General features: G+C 43.4%; 1 protein-coding gene across 3 annotated transcripts in view; it reads left to right on the forward strand.

Moving 5' to 3' along the window:
* Acoxl (acyl-CoA oxidase like) overlaps positions 1-22,079 on the forward strand; it is a 317,884-nt gene that overhangs the window by 10,892 nt on the left and 284,913 nt on the right. The gene's annotated exons all lie outside the window — the stretch shown is intronic.

The following is a 22,079-nucleotide window of genomic DNA, read 5'->3' on the forward strand; positions in this document are numbered from 1 at the left end:
TGGCAAACAGGGCCCGCATTGGCTTGGGGAGGGAGGCACTAGGTCCTTGACAGCAATTGATGCCTCTGAAGGCAGATCCAGGGGTTGGTGCAGCTTGAGTTTATGGGTGTAAAAAATTCCCAGTCTTGAGGGTGAGGGGCCGATCCCAGGACTGGGACTCTTTTCTCCTAGGTTCTGTTAGATCAATGACCCTGTTTCCAAAATTCTGAAAAGCCTGATACAGACATTATGTAGTTTTAGCATAGGAAAATCCTGATTTAGAATGTCAACATCACTCTTGCAATTCTACTAGGTGGGAAGTAGAGGCAGGAGGATCAGGAATTCAAGGTCATTCTCAGCTACATAGGTCCAGGCCAGCCGAAGTCACAGAGACCCAATCTCAAAAACAAAACAACCCCCTATTCAAAAACACCCTAAAACAAACAGACAAGTCTAAACAAAAGTCAGTGTGTTTCAGAGAGAATTAACCTACTCCCTCCTACCCAGTTAACTCAAGTTTAATTTGTGTCTTAAAAGTAGGATGGTAGTGGCTCAGCCTTTAATCCCAGCACTCCAGAGGCAGAGGGAGGAGGATCTCTGTGAGTTTGAGGCCAGCCTGGTCTACAGGGTGAGTTCCAGGACAGCCAGGGTTACAGAGAAACCCTGTCTCAAGAGAGGGGGAGGGGCCTGGGCAAGAGTGAAGTGGAAGGTGACCTGGGTATCTCTGAGTGCCCCCTCATTTTCATCCCTTTTTGCTCACTAATAGCTCTCTAGGTCGTGGTCCTCAAAGTGTGGCTCAGGTGTCTCTAGACTCTAAGGGGTACCCAAGACTGCTTCCACCAGGAACCAGATTATTTCTATAAATTTCCAAGGTGTCATTGACTCTTGTCATGAGCACATTCCTTTAGCCTATATTCACTTCTGTATCACCAAGCTTCTGTTTATTTCTGGGCAGTTGATTCCTGCCCTTCTGTTTGTGTAACTGCATTTTTTTTTTTAATCATTTTTTATTTTAATTTTAAATAGCTTGTTTCACATGTCAATCCCAGTTCCCTCTCCCTCCCCTCCTCCCGCACTCCCCTTCCACCCTCCCTCCCACCCTATTGCCAAATCCCTCCACATAGGGGATGTCTAGAGTCTATCATTTCACTCTTGGTAGGGTCAAGGCACTCCCCTAAGAGTCCAGGCTGAGAGAGCATCTCTCTTTGTGCCATAGGCACATGAAGACAGATTGTATACCAGGGATAGACACTGATCCACAGCTCAGAGCCCCATAGGTTGCCCAGGCCTTCTCACTGACACTCACATTTGGGGGGTCCAGATCAGTCCCATTCTGGCCTCCCCACTGTCGGTCTGGGGTCCAAGAGCACTCCCCTGTTCAGATCAGCCGTCTCTGCTGGTTTTGCCAGCCCATTCCTTGCCAATTTGCTCATCACTCCTCTCTCTCTGTCACTGGGTTCCTTGGGTTCAGTTCAGTGCTTAGTTGTGTGTTTGCCTCTGCTTCCATCAGTCCCAGGATGAAGGCTCCCGGATAGTTATAGACATCAAGTTCATTATCAGGAATGGGCATTCGAGGTGGTCCTTCCACTCTTGCTTAGCTTGCCAATTGATGTTATACCTTTAGATCACTCGAGGTCACTCTGGTGCCTGATCTGTCTTCGATCCTATGATTCCCTCTTCCCCCTATTTTACCCCCATCCCCTCAACTTCCTGTTCCCCCATGACCAACTCCCTTCCTCTTTACCCCCTCTACTCTTCCCAGGTCCCACTACCCCCCCCTCGCCCTGTTCCCCATCCATTCAGAGGATCTTGTCTCCATCCTCTTCTCTTGGGTACTATGCATATATGCATATCTTTTAGGTTCTTTCCTGTTTCCCAGACTCTCTATCTGTGGAAGTGCAGACTGGCACTATCCTGATCCATATTTAAAATCCATATATGAGTGAGTACATACCATGTTTGTCTTTTTGCGACTGGGTTACCTCACTCAGGATGGTTTCTTCCAGTGCTATCCATTTCCCTGTGTAACTGCATTTTAAAACATGAGACAGAATTCTAAGATCCAAGCCACTGATTTGGACCAAATTGAAGGCCACTTCTTAGGGACAGAGGTAATGATAAGCCTGGGTTGCAAAACCACTGGCCACCTGACTTCCTGGGTACAACACTAGGGTACTTCCTCACCCCTACCCTCAACACTGAGCCCTTGGCTGAGGGTGTTCAGTTGTAGAGTATGTTCCTAAGGCTTAATCCATGATATCACAACAAAATAAACACATAGAAATAACGCCCAAATGGAGATAATGTCTGAGCTCCTTGGCTGTTGTAAAGCATAAATGAGAAACTCTTGAGTAAGTTTTTAGGAAACATTGGTTGAGTACTATCCTAGTTAGGGTTACTATTGCTATAATGAAACACCATGACCCAAAACAAGTTGGGGAGGTAGAGTTTATTTGGCTTATACTTCCACATCACTGTTCATCATTGGAGGAAGTCAGGCAGGAACTCAAACCTGGAGGCAGGAGCTGATGCAAAGACCATGGAGGAGTACTGCTTACTGACTTGTTCCCATGGCTCGCTCAGCCTACTTTCTAATAGAACAAAGGACCCCCAGCCCAGTGATGGCACCACTCACAACAGACTGGTGCCCTCCCACATCAATAACTAATTAAGAAAATGCCCCACAGGCTTGCCTACAGTCCCATCTTATGGAAGCATTTTCTCAATTGATACTCCCTTCTCTCAGATAACTTCAGCTTGTGTCAAGTTGACATAAAACTACCAGCACAGATGCATCCCCCTTCTCCTTCCCTTTTACTCACACAGGGAAAAAAGACAAAACCCCATGATTCCAATGCTTTGCCATTCTTTCTTGCTTATTTCATAATCTTAGAATCTTAATAGCATAGATAACATTTTTACTGTTTTTCCTCCTGAATGGTTCAAGATTCGGATACCTATATGTAAGTTCGCTTTGTGCCACCAGATTTAATCTTTATGGGCTCTTATTTCTGGATGAATATTCATTCTGCTATTGCACAATCTGCCTGGAAGATGTAACTATGACCCCTGCCTGTCCACTGAAGTAGTGTTAAACCTCCGGTAGTCAATCCCTATCTCCACCCTCCCTCAACGGACCTTTGATGTTCAAGTAGGTATTGGGGGTGGGGGTTGTGACAGCCCAGTTCTTTGAGTGCTCTGTACACAGTGGGAAGTTTGTGTAAGGTCAGACGCTCTCAGAATGAGTCCAGAAAACAACTCTCTCCCTGAAGAAAATAGTTATGAAACTTCCTGTATACTGAGATGCTCCTCAGGGCAGGTTTTTGTCCTTAGACTGTTGGATCTCAGCAATAAGGAGCAGCATGGGCTTAGCCCACTGTCCCCCCCCAAATGGTTCTTTCTCTTTCAAAGACTTGTTTCCAAGGCAATTTCCTCTACTAGAGTCCTCCAGACTCTGGGAATTCCCTGATTTGCTGACATCTGTTCCTTCTCTGCCATGTGTGTGATGATAGCATTCTGTCTTTTCTGAGAATAGGATTCTAGGTGACTTAAGACTTGTGTGGTCTGCATTGGTTTTGCTCTGTAAGGATTCATGTGTTAGAAGTTTAGTTCCCCAGTGTGGATATTAAGTAGAGGAAGGACCTCTAAGAGGTAGAACATATTGGAAAGTCATAAAATTATCCCCTGTGCATCGTCTGCCTTCCTGTTTTTCTGTGTCTTTTGGTTATATTTCCTGAAAAAGACAACTTAATGAAGGTTTATTTTGGATAACAGTTTCAGGTTTCAGTCTATCACAGTGGAGGAGTCAAGGCAACAGGAGCTGGAGAAGGCTGGTCATATCACATCCACCATTAAGAAGTAGAGAGTGACAGATAATCTGTGCTCAGCTTCCTTTCTCATTTTTTTTTTTTTTTTGGTTTTTACGAGACAGGGTTTCTCTGTATTGTTTTGGAGGCTATCAGTCCAGCCCTGCCTTGAACTCACAGAGATCCGCCTGCCTCTGCCTCCTGAGTGCTGGGATTAAAGGCGTGTGCCACCACCGCCCGGCCCTTTCTCATTTTTATACTGTTCAGAATCCCAGCCTAGGGAATGGGTCCACCCACACTGGGCCACTTTACACTCAATTTGCCTACTCCAAACAATCCTCCAGAAGCATTCCCAGGGGTTCATCTACCAGGTGATTCTGGATCTAGTCAAGTTTATAACTAAACCTACCACACCATGTGTGGTAGTTTAAATGAGATTGGAGCCCATAGTTTCATACTATTTGCATACTTAGTCCAAAGCTGTAGCTATTTGAGAAGTATTATAAAGAGTAGGAAGAGTGGCCTTGTTGGAGTAGGTGTGACCTTGTTGGAAGAAGTGTGTTGCTGGGGGTGGTCTTTAAGATTTCCCAGGCCCAGTCTCTCTCCTCTCTGTCTCTGTCTCTCTGTCTCTGTCTCTCTGTCTCTGTATCTCTCTCTCTCTGTAGTGTGTGTGTGTGTGTGAGAGAGAGAGAGAGAGTCCAGGTGTGTGTGTGTGTGTGTGTGTGTGTGTGTGTGTGAGAGAGAGAGTCCAGGTGTGTGTGTGTGTGTGTGTGTGTGTGTGCGCCAAAGTGCACGTATGGAAGTCAGGGGACAAACCTGAGTCCTTTGTCTCTGCTTCCCACTTCCCGTAGGCATCCTGGGATTGCAGACTGTCATGCTACTGCATCTGGTTTTTATGTGGGTTCCAGGGAACTGTATTCAGGTTATTAGACTTGCAGGCAAGTTCTTTTACCCATTGAGCCATCTCCCCAGTTCAAACCTCTTTTCTTTATAAACTATACAGTCAATTATTTAATTGTGGTAGCAGAAAATGACCCCATACAAGGCTTCTCACTGGGGTTTGAAGAGAATGGAAAAAAAGCAGTGCTGGAAATGAGATGCTCTTCCTAAACACTTACTTTTGTTTACCGGCAAACAGAGGCTCTGTCACTGACTAGTGAGTGGATGCTTTTACTTAGGGGTATGTCACACTCTTCAGCCTTACTTATCTGTGTGAGTATTTCATAATACTCAAATACACAGAGTCAAATAATATTGGAAATAAAGTTTTCTTCATTGTTCCCTCTCCAACCACATTTTTAAATTGTGCTAAAATACACATAACATAAATTTTTACTACTGCAAATTATATGTATATTATATAATATCTATTTTTACTACTGCAAAGTATATATTATACAAGTATATATTACTACTGCGAACTTTATATATACAGCGGTATTGAGCACATTTGCATTGCTGGGCTGCTATCTCCACCATCCATCTCCAGAACTCTTTTATCTTCCTAAACTGAAACTGTACCAATTAAACAGGAGTTCCCTCTTTCCTTTTTTCCAGTTCCTGGAAACCATTATTCTAATTTCTCTCTACAACTATTGTAGATACCACACACAAGAGGAACCGCACAGCACTGGTTCTTTGTGATTAGCTGGGACAGACATGATGCAAAGGAGATGTACATGTTCCAGAACTCTCCCTCTGACCACTGGATGCCCATCCCTTGAGGGCTATTGCTGCCCCCCCCAAGACAAATGGGAATGTGTGTCTGTATTTGTGCTTTAACTGGGGATAAGGATGCTCCTCACGCCATCTTAGGTTGTGAAGCAGTCTCTCAGCAAAGACATTCCTCTCCCATGTGTGTGCCCCTTTTTTAGATAGCCTGTGTATGTATGGGGAGTGATATACTACAGTGAAGCTTTTGAAGGTAACTTCTTCTTACCCTGGCTCTCCTTCATTTCTCCCTCCTCTCTCTTTTCTGTCTTTTGGGGAAGAGATGGAATTTAGAGAGCATACAATTGTTTATTGTTCAGGTGTTTGCTTCAGGAACATTTGGTGTATTCAATGTTGTGCAACCAACACTTTGACTTCATTCCAAAGTTTAATAACTCCAGAGAACACTCTGTAACCATTAACTGATGACACTCTGTTTCTCCTTCAGTCTACCCCCTGACAACCTGTGATCTACTTTCTGTCTATGAATCTGCCTGTTCTGGACATGGCAGCCTTCTGCATCTGCCTTTCTTCACTTAGTACAGTAATTTTGAGGTGTATTCATGCTATAAGGTTTTACAGCCATTGTTTATGGTTTATTGATATCATCTGTATGTATGTATCAGACAGATGATTCAAAGGTACTAGTATCCCATACACCCTGCCCAAGTCAAGCAAAGACATCTAACTTGTCTTGTTTCAGGTATAGAGGAAGATGCAGTAGGGTGTGCCTATTTCTTCTAGATTCTAGAATTCATTTTTTATTAATCTATTTCTAGAATTTTATTCATTTATTCATGGAATTTATTCTTCTGGAATCTAGACTAAGTCCCTTTTCCTTAAATAGTCACTCACAGTGACTGTTCTGATTTATTCTATATTTACTGATTTTTACCATGAAATTACTATATAAAATAAGAATGCAATGAATTTAAAAAAGAGTCTGAGTTCAGGGAATTGGTGAAGAAGGCTGGACGGTCACTGAGGTGTTTCCAGGCCATCACTGATCACTAGAATAGAGCAGAAGTCACTCAGAACACTGCACTGCTCTCTCTATGTCACCCTCAGTCTCCGTGTCACTGCTCTGGTTTTAAGAATTTTGCTCCCCAGTTACAGACCTTAGAAGTCCATGCTCCTGCATTTTCTGATGATTGCTTCTACAGAAGTCACCAGGAGGCTGCTTCGTGTCTTTTTTTCAGGTGTCTAGGGACCTGTGAAACCAGCTAGTGGTGTGCTCTAGGATTTTCATTGCCTCCAGGCTTCCGTATGCCCAATTAATTAGGAAAAAGCCATGCTCAGGCTTTGGACTTTCCCTTTTACAATCATGAGTGCATATAGTACTTCCCTCTCTCTGCTCCACAGAGACCTTTAACAGTTTAGTAACTGAAAGTGACTGGGATATGATATAGCCCAGGATGTTTGTTTAGCATGGACAAGGTCCTGGGTTTAATTCCAGTACCACCATAATGATAATTATAATAAAATTAATATAATAATTACTATTATCTTGCAATTGAGAATAACATTTGGTCACATCAGTTAAAAGAGAAATATATATTGCTCCTTTAGTTCTGAGACTGATGGGTAGCAATTACCTCTGAGATGAGACATTCCATCTTTGTGGGAAGTTCTTTATGACTCAGGGACTTCTAAAGGGAGGTTCTTAAAGATTTAGAAAACAGACAGCTAACATGTCTCAAGGAATCCCTGAAACTTACAGATTCCTAAAGGCCACTCTCTCCAAGGTTGTATGAGCAATAAGCACTGCCTGGGAGAGGAAACTTTCTGATCTGAGGAGCTGCTGGTAAGTCATGCGGGAGCTGCAGGGTCATCACTCATGCTGGGATGGGCCCCAGTCTCCCGTAAGTGGTCCATCACCTATATTTCTGTAAGTAACTCCTCCCAGCTCATTGGTTTAAGTTGGAATTTGGTTATACTGTTACTGTGATCTGTCATTGGTTCCCTAGCTGGGGTGGACAGATGCTTGTCCACATTTCCCCAAGAATAGTGCCACACAACAGACATAGGATATATATGTTCTTCCAAAGAACGCTGTAGAATAGACATTAGAACTAAAATATGGGAAGTCTTCCAAGTACCCAGTGGATGTAGGTGGCAAGGGGTAAGATTCTGCTTCATGTGGGGAGAGTAGAAGTCAATCAGGGAGAAGACAGGACTCTGCGGATCAGTGTTCTTTCAATCCTCTACAAATCTAGGGCTTAGGAGGATAAAGAGGTCTGGGCACCTTATGCTGATGCATTGTGAAAGCCCCCCATCCATTCGTCCAACTCCGCTCCTGTCATGCAATCCTGTCCACTGATCAGGTGACAGATGGGCACTTCCTGACCTGCCCCAAAATGTCATTTTTTTGAGTGATAACATTCAGTCCCTTAGGGAACTCTCCTACCTCTGAGTATGATTCCTAGAATAGTAGAGCTGGCTGAAGACTAGAGCATTGCCCCTGAGGTCCACAGGTACTGACCCTGCACCAGGCAGGGAATGTCCTACCTTCAGTCAGGCCCAGTCTCTGCACTTGTCCAGCTAAAGAAATTGGGGGCAGGTGAGGTGTGTGGGGTGTGGGGTGGGAGAAGGAGAGGAGAAAGGAAAAGGTAGGGGGTAGGAGTGGGGGAAAGGAGGCAGGAAGGGATGTAAGAGGAGGAACCTCCAAGTGAAAAGGACTATGAGAGACACGTCATTGCCAAGGGGCTCTAGACCCAGAATACCCAGACCTATATGTGTCAGCATAATGCATATATTTTATAATTTACTTGGTTACTAAAGATGGCCATAAGGGAGAACTGTTGTGATAAATGCAGATAAGGCAGATCAAATAACTGGGAAGGGGACTGATAGGATTTGATAATTATAAAATGCATTTACATGTCTAATTTGAGGAGTTCCCTTAAAGTTGCTGATGAAGCAGTGCTCATTTCCGTTGCCTCCCACAAAGCAGTCTACTAATGTAAGCATTTGCCTCTCCCCCTTCTCAGCATCACCTAGGTTTTCCTTTTGGGCACACTGTGTGATTTGGGGAAAGCTGACTGGTCACCTCATTGCCTCCTGACACTTGTAACCCTGTCCCCCCAGCCTCCTTCTGCCAGAAGCTACCTCAAGCATAGACATTCTCTGGCTCTAGGGTCATGGTCCCTGGTTGCGATCAATGAAACAGGAGGGGAGGCTTTGGGCTGCTCCTGGGAAAGAGATCTGTCAGAAGTGTGTACTTCATTTTGGACAGGGTGAGTTTGAATGTGAAGCTGGTCCTCTTGCAGAGTTACCACAAGGGAAGCCATCTCTAGGATGCAGTGACTCATAGAGGAGAATAGAGAGACATAGGTTTTGAAATATCCTTGAGCCACAGTCAAACTACCTCTAGGGCCTGCCCCCAAGTCCAGCCTCCCTAGTTTTGTAAGGAAGAAAGTTCCCTTTGCTGTCCGAGTGCCTGTGGATTGGCCCTCAGTTGCTCACCCCTGAAAGCCTCCTTGTTAGCATTAAGTGTCAGCAGTCCCCCCATCCTCTCCATCTCCTGCCTTTAGCTCTGGGTACATGGCCAGACTCAGCAACAAGGCAGGAAGACAGTGACACTTTGTGATTTCTGCCTTGGCTGCAGTCTACCCTCACTGATGCATCTGGCAGCCACCTTTCCTTGTAATGGGCACTGGGGCTGGGTGCAAAGAGTGGCCCAGGTTATGCAGTGTTTGCTCACCTCTGGAATGGGGTCACCAACTAGAGCCCCGAGACTGGGAGAGGAGTACTTGCTGGAAGACTCTGAGGGGATGCAACTCAGGTGAGAGAGCAGATGCTAATAGACTACTTGCCTCATAGTCTCCAGGGAAGCTAGGTGAGTTCCACCATCAAATGAAGATTATGTAGAAGTTGTTACAGTCAAGATGGAGTCACTTCTGTCAAATCCTTACCAAAATATAAATTAATAATCCAGGGAAGTTAAAAAGAAAGATGTAGCTCACATAATAAAAACCCAGAGAGAAGGCTGGGCAGTGGTGGCTCATGCCTCTAATCCCAGCACTCGGAAGGCAGAGGCAGGTGAATCTCTGTGAGTCCGAGACCAGCCTGGTCTACAAGAGCTAGTTCCAGGACAGCCTCCAAAGCCGCAGAGAAACCCTGTCTTGAAAAAAAACCCAAAAAACCCAGAAACAGATATTGGGGTTCAAGCTGAAGATAAAAAGCAAAGCAGCCAAGCCACTTGAGGATTCTTACCTCTACCAAGGCTCAGACCAAAGTGGGGTGGGTGCTGTCGTGTCCTCAGAGTGACTGCAGACTGCAATGCTCTCCACCAAAAACCTTAGACCGTCCTGAGACTGCACTGAGCTCCTGCCTTATGTTCATCTCTAGTGTTGGGATCAAAGGTGTGCATACATGAGTGTGCATATGAATGTGCTTGGGTGTGGAGGCCAGAGGACAAACTCTGGTGTTGTTCATCAGGTCTTGTTCACTGTTTTGTGTCAGGTGGGGTATTGCTAAGAAGGCCTGGAGCTTGCCAAGTAGGCTAGAGTGGCTGCCCATTGAATCCCAAGTACAACCTATTTCCTCTCTTAGGGAGTACTTGACTTAGCCTCTTCATGGCCCTAAGCAAGCACAGGCCTTGAGTCCAGTGACTCTTGAACTGCCATGTCTATCTTTCCACTTCTGAAATAATAGGAAATGAAAAGGCAAATGGACTAGTGATTCTCAAGGGTCAGTATGGGCCCTGGCTCCTGAGCACATTGTCTGACTCATGAAGGGGCTTTCTGTATGTATCTGTCAAGTAGATTTGTTGTTTAAGATAATGAGCGTCTGTCTTCTGTTCTATAATGGAATGTTTGACATAAGGTAATTTACAGAAATGGAATGTATTCCATTCACAGTTTTGGAGTCCAGAACTTCAAGAGCATAGCACCAGCAGCTGGTAAGGTCCTTGCTTCATCATTGCACAGTGTAAGCCATTAAATAGTGAAATACAGCAAGTATGCTGTCTTAGAATTCACTCCCTTTTCTCATAAAGCCACTAATGGAATTAAGATCAAGTCTAACGGACAAATGAACACATAGGACACAGCCAAAACCACAGTGAGTTTCCATGGAGAACCACTGTAGAATTAGTTCAGTGTTCCACTAAAAACATTCTCAGAGGAGCATAACTGTATCGCATTTATATTATAGGAACCCCACAGGTCAATAGAGTCAACCATCCTGCAGGCAGAGCAGCCTTAGACTGGTCTAAGAGCTTCGTGAGAGCCGGAGATGCAGTGCCTTCTGGCATCCCCGCTGCTGCCTGATAGCCAACTGGTGTTTGTGTGCCCTTCTCATCATTTTCACCGAAATGTACCCAACAAGAGTCTCCTTGCTCCAAGCATCATGGTTTATTTCCAAACCAATCACTGTCCTGGAGGTTGGGGTCCTGGTGACAACCTGAGCTAACCATGAGCTAACCTGAGATTAGGCAAAGAACAGCCTCAGAATTCTAACAGGAGAGGAGCAGCACCAGCAGCAATGGCCACAAGGCCACAACGTTTACCTGGTGAAGAAATGTTTCTGTATTTGTTGATAATTTGGATCTCTCTCTCTCTCTCTCTCTCTCTCTCTCTCTCTCTCTCTCTCTCTCTCTCTCTCTCTGTCTGACTGTATTTCTCTCTGGCTTATGGGAGTACGCTGCAATACAAGGTATGCTTGTAGGAGCAGTGCTTACTAGAAGACAAATAGCTTTTCTGCTTACTGCCTCTGGGGCTTTGTTCTTAGATTTGTGTGAGTAGGTGGCTCACTTTATAATGGAGAGGGAACATTCAAATAGCAGTGGTGTATGTAGTGAGTTAAAGTCAGGACCTCTTGCATGCTAAGTATATATGGTACTGCTGGACTACACCCCTAGCCCTGGAGCAGGTTTTTGTTCCTGCTGTTTTCAAGGAGAAGGGATTAATGTAGGGAGTTATAGTTGGCTGGATTGGAGGTATCATAGGAAGTAAAACTGTAGAAGGAGATAGGCAAAGGGTGCAGATTAAGCAAGACCATGCTGTGAAATCAGGGTTTAAAGTTGATATTAGCACATCTATGCTGTCAAGAAACATGCTAGTGGTCAAGGACTGGACACCAAAAATGTTTATCATGAGAGCTTTTAAAATTCATGTCTGGAGGTGCGTTTCTCACCAACCCAACACATGAATCAGTGGGGGACACTGAAACCACATTCAGGCGTAATAGCCAGGTTCTTCTGTGGATCCTTGGAACTTGGATTTTTGAAACAATCATAGAACATTCACTTAAAAGTATTTATGTTTTTGGTTGTTTGAATGCATAGAGTTCTTTTGGTTGTTGCTGTTGACTATTGTCCTTTTAATTTTCTATTCATTTTATTTTTTTTTAAAACAATCTTATTTTACATACCAATCCCAGTTCCCTCTCCCTCCTATCCTCCCACCCCTCACCTTCTCACCACCTCACCCCCAACCACTCCTCAGAGTGGAATCAACAAAGTTTGTCACATCAGTTGAGGGAGGATCAACACCCCACCCTACCCCGTGTCTAGGCTGAGCAAGGTATCCCTCCATAGGGAATGGGCTCCGAAAAAACAGTTCACGCACTAGGGACAGGCCCCACAAACTGCACAAGTCACCTAATCGCCATCCACATTCAGAGGGCCTAGTTTGGTCTTATGCAGGTTCCCTACCTGTCGGTCTTGAATCAGTGAGCTCCCATTTGCTCTGGATCAGCTGTTTCTGTGGGTTTCCCCCACTATGGTCTTGATCCCTTTGCTCATATCATCGCTACTCTGCTACAGACCACAGAATTATGCAGTGAGAATGCAGCTGACAAATCATGGAGCTAACCCATGATTTAAATCGATAGTGTGAGATTTCTCCACTTTTTTTATGTAGGCACTTAGTGCTATGAACTTTCCTTTTAGCACTGCTTTCATAGTGTCTCATATGTTTGGGTATGTTGTGCTTTCATTTTCGTTGAGTTCTAGGAAGTCTTTAATTTCTTTCTTTATGTTTTCATTGATCCAGGGGTCATTCAGTTGAGCATTGTTCAATTTCTGTGAGTTTATAGGTTTTCTGCAATTACTGTTGTTGTTGAATTCTAACCTTAACCACTGTGATCCACAAAGATACAGGGAGTTATTCCAATTTTTTTGTATCTGTTGAGGTTTGCTTTGTTACTAAGTATGTGGTTGATTTTAGAGAAGGTTCCACATGGTGCTGAGAAGAAAGTATATTCTTTTTTGTTTGGAAGGAATATTCTATAGATGTCTGTTAAGTTCATTTGAATCATAACATCTGTTAGTGTCCTTATTTCTCTGTTAAGTTTCTGTCTGACAGACTTGTCTAGAGGTGAAAGTGGGTATTGAAATCTCCCACTATTAATGTGTGGGGTTTGATGTGTGAATATGCTTTAATAATCTTTCTTTTTTTACAACTGTGGGTGCCCTTGTGTTTGGGGAATACATGTTCGGAATTGAGACTTCATCTTGATAGATTTTCCCTGTGAAATGTCCTTCCCTGTCTCTTTTGATTAATTTTAGTTTGAAGTCTATTTTGTTAGATATTAGGATGGCTACACCCAATTCTTTCTTAGTTTCATTAGATTGGAAAATCTTTTCCCAACCATTTACTCAGAAGTAATGTCTGTCTTTGAGGTTGAGGTGTTTCTTGTTTGCAGCAGAATGATGGGCTTTGTTTTTGTATCCATTCTGATAGCCTGTGTCTTTTTATAGGTAAATTGAGACTGTTGATGTTAGGAGGTATTAATGTCCAGTGATTGTTAATTCCTGTTATATTTGGGGTCCTGTATGATCCCCCTGTCTTATGTTGGCTGGCATCCTCTTAGTCTCACCTGTCATTGGCTGCCTAAATTTTCTGTAGGCTCAACTGTAGAATGACAACTCGAGCCTGGGCTTGTCTAGCGCCAAGGCACCTCAATCAAATGAAGAATATGATAATAAGTCCTATGGCTACAAGGCCCAGAGATGAGGACCCGGCCCATTCTTTGATTAAACAGCCTGTCATCTGGGATTCCCTAAGGATGATCTCTCCAGAGGACAGAGGAACCTGGGTCTCACTTATCCTAATAATTTTGATTGGCCAATTGATGAGTATAAACTTTGGCAGGGGTAACACAAATATGCACCAGGTTTAAGGCAAACAGGTTTAAGGATGTAAAACTGTTAAGAGAAGCTTTTTCTTTGCTAGCCGCTTTGGTTTATCCCCGCCAGCCGCCTGGGCTCTGCTGCATTGTAGTCCCCAAATAAACACACAAGCCACTGTATTAATTATGAAGCTGTTGGCCTTGCTTGTCTCTTACTGGCTAGCTCTGCTTTAAGTAATTACCCCATAATTGTTAATCTAAGTATGTCTCTTACCGGAGAATAGTTCCGGGCTCCTACCCCATGGCGTTACATGTTGACTCTCCTCTGTTTCTCCTTCCCAGAGTTCTCCTGGACTCCCAGTCCCTCCCATCTAGATTCCCTATAGGCCAGACAGTGCTTTATTGACATAAGACTTCCCCAACATAAAACTCCTACCTGGAGTAAGTTATTTAAGGAGCTCTAAGTGCTGGGAACCTCTGTTACTTCCCCTCTTGGTTTATCCACTGTGCTGGCTGTAGTTACAGACTGTGAGATGGCAGTTTCAGATACAATGGCTGCTGTAGCAGCAACAGCAATAGGTACAACCACCTCAGCACTCTCTCTTTGTTTTTCTGGAGAATTATACTGGCATAGGCACAATTCCAGGAACACGAATCATCAAGGCTATGGAGGAGGTCATAAGTACTGTCTCTGAATTTTATATTGTATTGGCTTGGCGTGGGAAGGTTGTAGAAGCCATGGATTTGACTGCTGACTCCGTTGATACAGTGTTCATTGCCCTGGGCAAATTTTTTTGTATGGCTGTATCACTGTTGAGTACCTGAGAGAAGTTGGCAGTTCTTGCATTTTTTTTTTTTTTGTCTTTTGGCTTATACACTAATGCAAGTAAAGATGCTCTTGAGGTGCGCTGGTGGACAAGACAGGCTTGATGTGGCTTGTCACAGGGGGCTCAAAAGTGGGCTGGCCAGGGTGTGAAGGGGCTGAGGACTTTCTTTTGAAGCTGCAGGTCTGGCAGATGCTCTGGACCCACTTATTCATGTCGGCCTCTGTCTCAGCCACCGGGTAAAAGGTGCACTCACTGGTCTTGATATCAAACACAAAACTATCTTGAAGCTCTTTCTTGTTGAAGGTCAGGCCTGTATCCTCCTGCTCACAGAAGTTTAGGTTGATGATCCGCAGAGGTTTCTTGGTGTGTTTATTCTTGTAGTACTCTAGAGCAGCTGGGTCACCATCTATCTGGCTGCTCTGCAGGATAAAACAGTGATTCTTCCAGGCATAGTGCCTCAACTTCTCCAGAGGTGATTTCTTTAGCCAGCTGCTGCTATACATCAAGTCGTTGCCGCCACTCATGTCACCAGCTGACTGGAGCCATCTGTGGGCTGCCGGTGTGCAGTTCGAGGGGGAGGGGATCGATAGACAGGGGGTCATCATCCGGATGGCCATTAAAGGCAAGGGAAGGATACAGCAGTCTTTCGCTCAATGCTGGTACCTTGTCTCTTTAACAATTCTACTAACTGTTCTATCAATACAGCCTTAGAAGCTGAGGTACCTATTTTCCAAATAGACCCTCACAAATCTTACTTGCTGGCCAGCCTTTGAGGGCGATCTCTCAGTTTCTCCTTTCTTTCCTGATCTCAGTGGATCGGGCAAAAGACTAGAGATTTAATCCAATCCACCCTTCAATTGAGGGTGATTTCTCAGTTTCCCCTTTCTTTCCCAACCTTAGTGTTGGGCAAAAGGCTGGAGATTTAACTTGGTACCCCTAATTTGGTACCCCTTTCCAATACACCCTCATAACCTCACTTGCTAGCCAGGCTTTGAGGGCGATCTCTCAGGTTCACCTTTACTTTCCTGACCTCAGTGGATCAGGTGAAAGGCTGGAGATTAATTCAATACACCTTCTCCTTAGAAGGTGATCTCTCAGGCAAAAGCCTGGAGATTTAACCATTTAATTTTACTGTTAGAAATTGAGGTACCTGTTTTTAATTCCTTTCTTTCTCAAGTCTCTCCTCTCCCAAGTCTTCTTTCTTTTCTGATCTTTCCCAGTCTTTCCAAGTCTCTCTTGGTGGGACCTCCAATTGTGGCTCCCCCTGCACCACAAACAAGTCCAAGGTATCAGGAAAAGAAAGTCAAGATGTCTGGCTGTTTATGCTAAGAGAATGGCTGTGCTACCTTTATTGCCAGGAGAATGCGTGCGTGTGTGTCTTGATTTTAAGTGCTAAGAGGTCTCTCTCTAGTAGAGAGGGAGCAGCCTTATATACAGGCTTACAGCACAGTGGAAAAACCCCAGGTGGAAGAAATCGTGTGTTTTCTTTTTGTTAGATGATGTCAGAGGGGCAAGGCTGGGGGAGTAAGCCAGGACTAGAAAACAGGATGCACTTGGAATAGAAAACAGGATGGACTTGTTGACTGATCAGTGACTCACAGAGATCCCCGTGGGGGCTGGGACCCAATGGGCTGGGACCCAACAAGGCATATCCTTCTTTAAGTTGGAAAAGTTTTCTATTATTTTTGTTAAATATATTTTCTGTGCCTTTGAACTGTACTTCTTTTCCTTCTATCCCTATTACTCTTACGTTTGATCTTTTCATTTCCTGGATATTTTGTGTTAATAATTTGTTGGATTTCTTCAACAGCTGAGATTCTCTCTTCCATCTTATGCATTCTGTTATTGTTATGCTTGCATCTGTAGTTCCTGTTCAATTACCCCGATTTTCCATTTCCAGAATTCCCTTGGTTTGTGTTTTCTTTATTGCCTCTATTTCAATTTTCAAGTCTTAGACTTGTTTGAATTTTTTTCTTGGTTTTCTTGGCTTTCTTTAAGGGATTTATTGGTTTCTTCCAATTTTTTGTTTGTCTTTTCCTCCATTTTTTAAAAGAATTTTTAATTTCATCTTTAAGGGTCTGTCATCTTTATAAAGTTATTTCTTAGGTCATTTCCTTCTGCTTCATCTGTGTTAGGCTGTTCAGGCCTTGCTGATGTAGGACCACTGGTATTGCTCTTTGTGCTGTTGAATGTATTCTTACACAGCTGCTTACCCATCTCTTCCTCCAATCGGTATCGGTGGGGTCTATAGCTCTGGTGGTTGCTCTTTCTCCAGGTGCAGTTGGGGATCCTCTTGAAGGTACAGTTGGGGATCACTCCCTCTGGGTGCACTTAGGGCCTGAGGCTCTGATGTTTGTTGGTGGGGCAGTGGGGGATGTTTGGCAAGAAGGGGTAGTGTAGGTGGGGGAAGGTCAGAGGCTAGGGCCTAGTAGATAGGCAGGCTCTCCAGCAGGCATCTTAGACATTCACCTGTCCCTCCAAGTGGAAGAGGAGTCTGTGGGTCTGGTAGTTGCTGGTGCAGTGGTGGGGGATGTTTGTTGGGTTTGGGTGCTGCTGCTTGGTCACTAGGGTGGCCTGGGTGGGGGAGGGGTGGGAGCCAGGGCTAGGGATATTTGGCCGACTATTGTCCTTTTTAGAAGTGAACTTTAAAAATATTTTATTTATTTATACTATTATTGTTATTATTTTTTTAAAGACAGGGTCCCTCTGTGTAGACATGGCTGTTCTGGGACATTCTCTGTAGACCTTGAACTCTGCCTACAAAGTGCTGGGATTAAATTAAAAATTTTATTTTTAATTATACATATATGTGTATGTTTGTGTGTGTTATATAGACATGAGTGTAGATACCTGTGGAGGCCAGATCTCTTGGAGCTGGAGTTACAGGGGGCTATGAACTTCCTCACATGGGTGCCGATGAACTCTGGTCCTTTGCAAGAGCAGCAGTAGCTCCTAACTGCTGGGCCATCTCTCCAGCTCCAAGAGTTATTTTATTATAGAACACTTTTCAGTGCACAGTAAAGCTATAGAGACCAAAGACAGTTCCCATGTACCTCTCACCTCTTAACATCTTACACAGCAGTTGGTTCACCAAAACTAATGACAGCACTGACATGTTACCACCAATTAAACTCTCGATTCCATTGGTGTCACTTTGGTTTTCCCACACAGGTGTTCTGGTCGCATCCCAGAAGTCAGGTTGTGTATGTTGTCAGATTCCCTTAGTGTGTTCTTATCTGTGACATATCCTCTCTCTCCATGTGCTTCATGATTTCTTACCCTTGAGAAAATTCATCAAGTATTGTATTAGTCAGGTGTTGCTGTGATAAATACCTTGACCAAAAGAAACTTGGTGAGGAAGAGTTTGTTTGATAATCAGAGTCTATCATGAAGTAAAGGCCAGATAGTAACTCAAGGCAGGATCATGGGGGCAGGAACTGAAGCAGAGGCCACAGAGAAATGCTGCTTCCTGGCTTGCTCTCCATGGCTTGCTCAGCTTGCTTTCTTACATAATCCAGGATCCACTGCTACCCACAGTGGACTTGTAAGAACCTTCTTGCTGACAAGGACTCTTTGTAGGTAGAGCAATGCATCATAGTGGTTGAGAGTCTTTCCCTATCCCTTGTCTGGAAACCTCTGCCCTACCTTCTAGGAGGTAACCACTGCTTTGTTATCCCTACTTCCTGTTATATATTACTTTTGTCTATTTCCAGAATTTAATGTAACCAGAATCATGCAGTTTGTTCACTCAACTTTTTATGGTGTACTCTCATTTACCGATTCAATCCTTCAGTACAATAAAATGAAATGAATGAGCTATGGATACAACAATCACTAGAGACAGCTCTCATTATCCATTCTGAATGACAGAAGCCAGACACAAAAGAACAAACACATAGTGTATAGTTCAATTTCGTCAACATTCAAAAGAAGTAGACAGTAATTTATAGAGTTATAAGCCAGGACAGCAGCCAGCATTGGTCAGAAGAGAGGAAGTAGAGGCTGACAGGGAAATTGAGATCACATTCTGTATGCTGGATTGGGAACACCTTTCCCACTCTTGACTTGGGAGGGGGTTACACAGGTAAATCTACTTTGCACTAATTTCCTGAGATATAATTTAAAATCCATGCCTCTGTTTTTGATACATTCTATATTGTTACCGTGTTTTAAAAATAAGATCCTAGAAATGAAAATATTTGAGTTCTTGCCCACCAATTTTGTATGCATGTATGACAATAATATATACACTTGTTATTTGTTGATAACTCCAAAGGGTAGCAGGCAAGCTCAGTCTCCTGCAAGTCAACATTTCGGATGTTGGCCAGAACTGGGAGATCCACTTGTAAGATGGTCCATTGAACATGGTTGTGGCTAGGGAATCTCAGTTTTTCCCACTGTGAATCTCTTCAGAAGACTGCCCAAGGACCTTCATACTATGATAGCTGGCTTTCTCTAGAGCAGGTGACTTGAGAGATCTCAATATGTTTTCCTGATTAATACATATCATTTATGTGTCTCAGCACTACATTCTTTTTTTCTAATTTGCCACTTATGAAAAATCATAGTTATTTATCTGTTCTTCTACTGGTGGATACCTGGGCTATCCCAGAATGGAGCTTTTCTACAGGGGCTTCCTATAAGGATTATTGTGAACATGTGATTTCATTTCTGTTGGGTGGAAATGCAGGATTGTGATCATTGGGTTGAAGGACAGGTGTATGTTTAGTTTTTATAAACCTTGCCAGATAATTTTTACTACTTCACATTTCCACAGCAAGATTAGAGAGTTATCATTACATTATATCCTCATATCACTTACCAGTAGCTGATACCATCACTTAAAATGTTAGCTGTTCAGATGGGCACACACTGGCATTGCATTATGGCTTTAGTTTGTTTTTCCCATGATGCCTGTTGATACTGAAATTCTCTTCTATGTTTACTGGTCATTTGTATATCCCTCTATGTGAAACATCTGTAGATCTCTTGGAGTGTGTGTGTGTGTGTGTGTGTGTGTGTGTGTGTGTGTGTGTGTGTGTGTGTGTGTGTGTGCTTCTGTGGAATTTTATCCCATGTGTACGGACAACACTACAATCAGGTGTACAACATTACAAAGTAACTCCCTCGTGTTTCCTCCCATAGAGTCAATCTCTTTTCACAGCCCCAAAATCTAGCAGCCACTGAAGTATTAATTCATTTTCATAAATTTTGTCATTTGAGAATGTTATAAAATGGCACTTGTACAGTATTAACCTTTTTGAGATGGGCTTTTTACACTCACCTTTGAGAGCCATCCAAAGTGGTGTTTATTTTGTATCACTGTATGGATATAGCACAGTGGACTTGTCCACTCCCCATGTGAGAGACATTTAGATTGTCTTCAGGGTTTTTTCCCATATGGAAAATGTTTTGTAATCAGATTTTTTAGTTAGCATAGAAAATAGTGGATTTCATTATGACATTCTCATGCACATATATTGCTGTACCTTGCTCACATTTGCCTCTTGCTACCTTACTCCACCCCCTCTCTGATTCTCCTTTGCCCCAAGTGTTCCCAGCCCTCCACCCAGAGTTAAACCTAGATTCTGCATTTGTAATATTGTGCCCAGTTTTTGATGGTTACAAACAAGCTGTTATAAATATTTGTGTACAGTTTGGGTTTTGTTGTTTTTATCTTGGGTGGATACATAGGAGTGGAATCATGGGTTGTATGAGAACCATGTTTAACGTTATAAGAAACTGTCAAACTTTTCCAAGTGGCTGTACCATTTCACAATCCCAACACCAGTAATGAGATATTCAGTGGCTTGGCATCCTTGCCAACACTTGGCATGATCTTTCTTTATCTTAACAGGCATGCGTGATTCCACTCTGTTCTCACTTAGAACTTTGTGCCTTGGTCTTGCTTTATGAACCGTGCTTCCTGGAGAGATCTCTCATTTTGAGAGTTCATTACTGCCTCTACAATGCTCCCTTCCCAGAAACTCCTTTATGAGAACAGGTGGAACCTAGTGTCTTTGACTTTAGTTCCTGCTGGTTACATGCTGTAATGCAGAGAACTTTCAAGCGTGTTCTTGGTAATTGGTTGTATTCTTCTTTGAAGAACAATCCCACACAGAACACTGGTATCTGAGTCAGATGATGAGGGAACTGCAGGGGTTACAGGTGAACCCTGTCTGCCATGTCACTGCTCTGCATGACTGACCCAAGATGTTCCTGAGCATGCCAAGCCTGGCTCCTAATTCTGGCATGAATGCCATTGACTCTTAAATTAGCAAGTTTCTTATTTCTGTGGGGCTGCTGTATGTAGAGTGAGACAGGGGGGCAATATCTGTCGAACATCTCCACATTCTACAAAATCAGGAAAACAGAATAGGAATTATAGCTGTGAAAATAATAAGTAAGTTGCTGGGTATGACTTCTCTACATTGCTCTACAGACAGTATTTGAAGTAACCAACAACGGTCTTTAAATGAGGAAACTAAGCTCTCAAGCCTGCATGTGCCTAGAGCGTTAGCGTGCCTGTGACTGTCTACAATCTGGCTTACCCGCTGCATAGCTTCTAATTCCTCTGCTTTAAAGACTGCCAGTCATTTAGGGGGACTGTTGTGGTAATGATAAACACTCATGTTTCCCGGTGTTCCCTAATGAATTTTCATCTAGCTTTGACAGTTCACGTGAAGAACAAGTTCCATCTAGTGGTTGTTTTAAGTACATGCTTTGAAATGGGATTTATGGGCCAACTTGAGAGTGCTCACATTTACGGTCAGACCTGATGACCTGGGTTGACAGAACCCATGTGCCGAGTTCCAGGCCAGCAGCCTGGTCTCCCGAGCCAGTAGACAGCCAGGACTACATAGAAAAGAAAGAAAAGGGAGAGGACACAACTCTTCAGACCTAGCACTTTCTCATACAGTTCACAGACTTGCTCTCTATCACTTACTCAGGTCCCATCAGATTTCCATCAGAGAGGTGGTTTTTTTAAAAATTAATTTTAGCTACCATATTTTTCAGTTCTGTATCTTCTACATAATACCCACCCTTTAAAAACAATATATTTCTTTGGTGAGATGTTTTCCTATTTGTTTTAAGAGAGCTTGAATCTGCTTATTGTAATATTATTTTGATGCTTGTTTTAAAATCATGACTCTAATATTTCAGAGTCTTGTATTGCCACCATACTCAGAGGCTAATATCAACCCTGGGTGAGGCTCTTCTTGGCTCCCACTGTGATTTGCATGCAAATAGTAGATGACACATAGGAACCTTCCTCCTAGTTTTAGGCTTGCTGGGAAATAAACGCCAAGATGGAACTAGACATGCCAGAGACTTAATGGAAGAAAATACTTGTGAAGGACAAAAGTATTGGGGAATTGGTGAAAGATACCTCCAAAATACAGATGGGCAGAATGAACCCTGTGATGGGAGACAGGAGGGAAGAGTGCTTCTTGGATAGTCCCAGATATAGCATAGCCTAAGTCTTTGCCACAGTTAGGACAGAATGTGGGTGAGATAGGAGAAGAGCAGAAGTTTCATACTGGGCAAGGGTAGTTTTGACACTACTAGGACCTTGTCAAGCTCAATCATCTGCCTGGACAGCCAAATAGGAGAGCAACTTCCCAGTGACTCTGAACTCATTCAAAGGCATAACATTGTAGTCAGAGAGTCACTAATTTGA

The sequence above is a fragment of the Mesocricetus auratus genome, unplaced genomic scaffold (assembly GCF_017639785.1).
Source record: "Mesocricetus auratus isolate SY011 unplaced genomic scaffold, BCM_Maur_2.0 Super-Scaffold_100004, whole genome shotgun sequence".
NCBI lineage: Eukaryota > Metazoa > Chordata > Mammalia > Rodentia > Cricetidae > Mesocricetus > Mesocricetus auratus.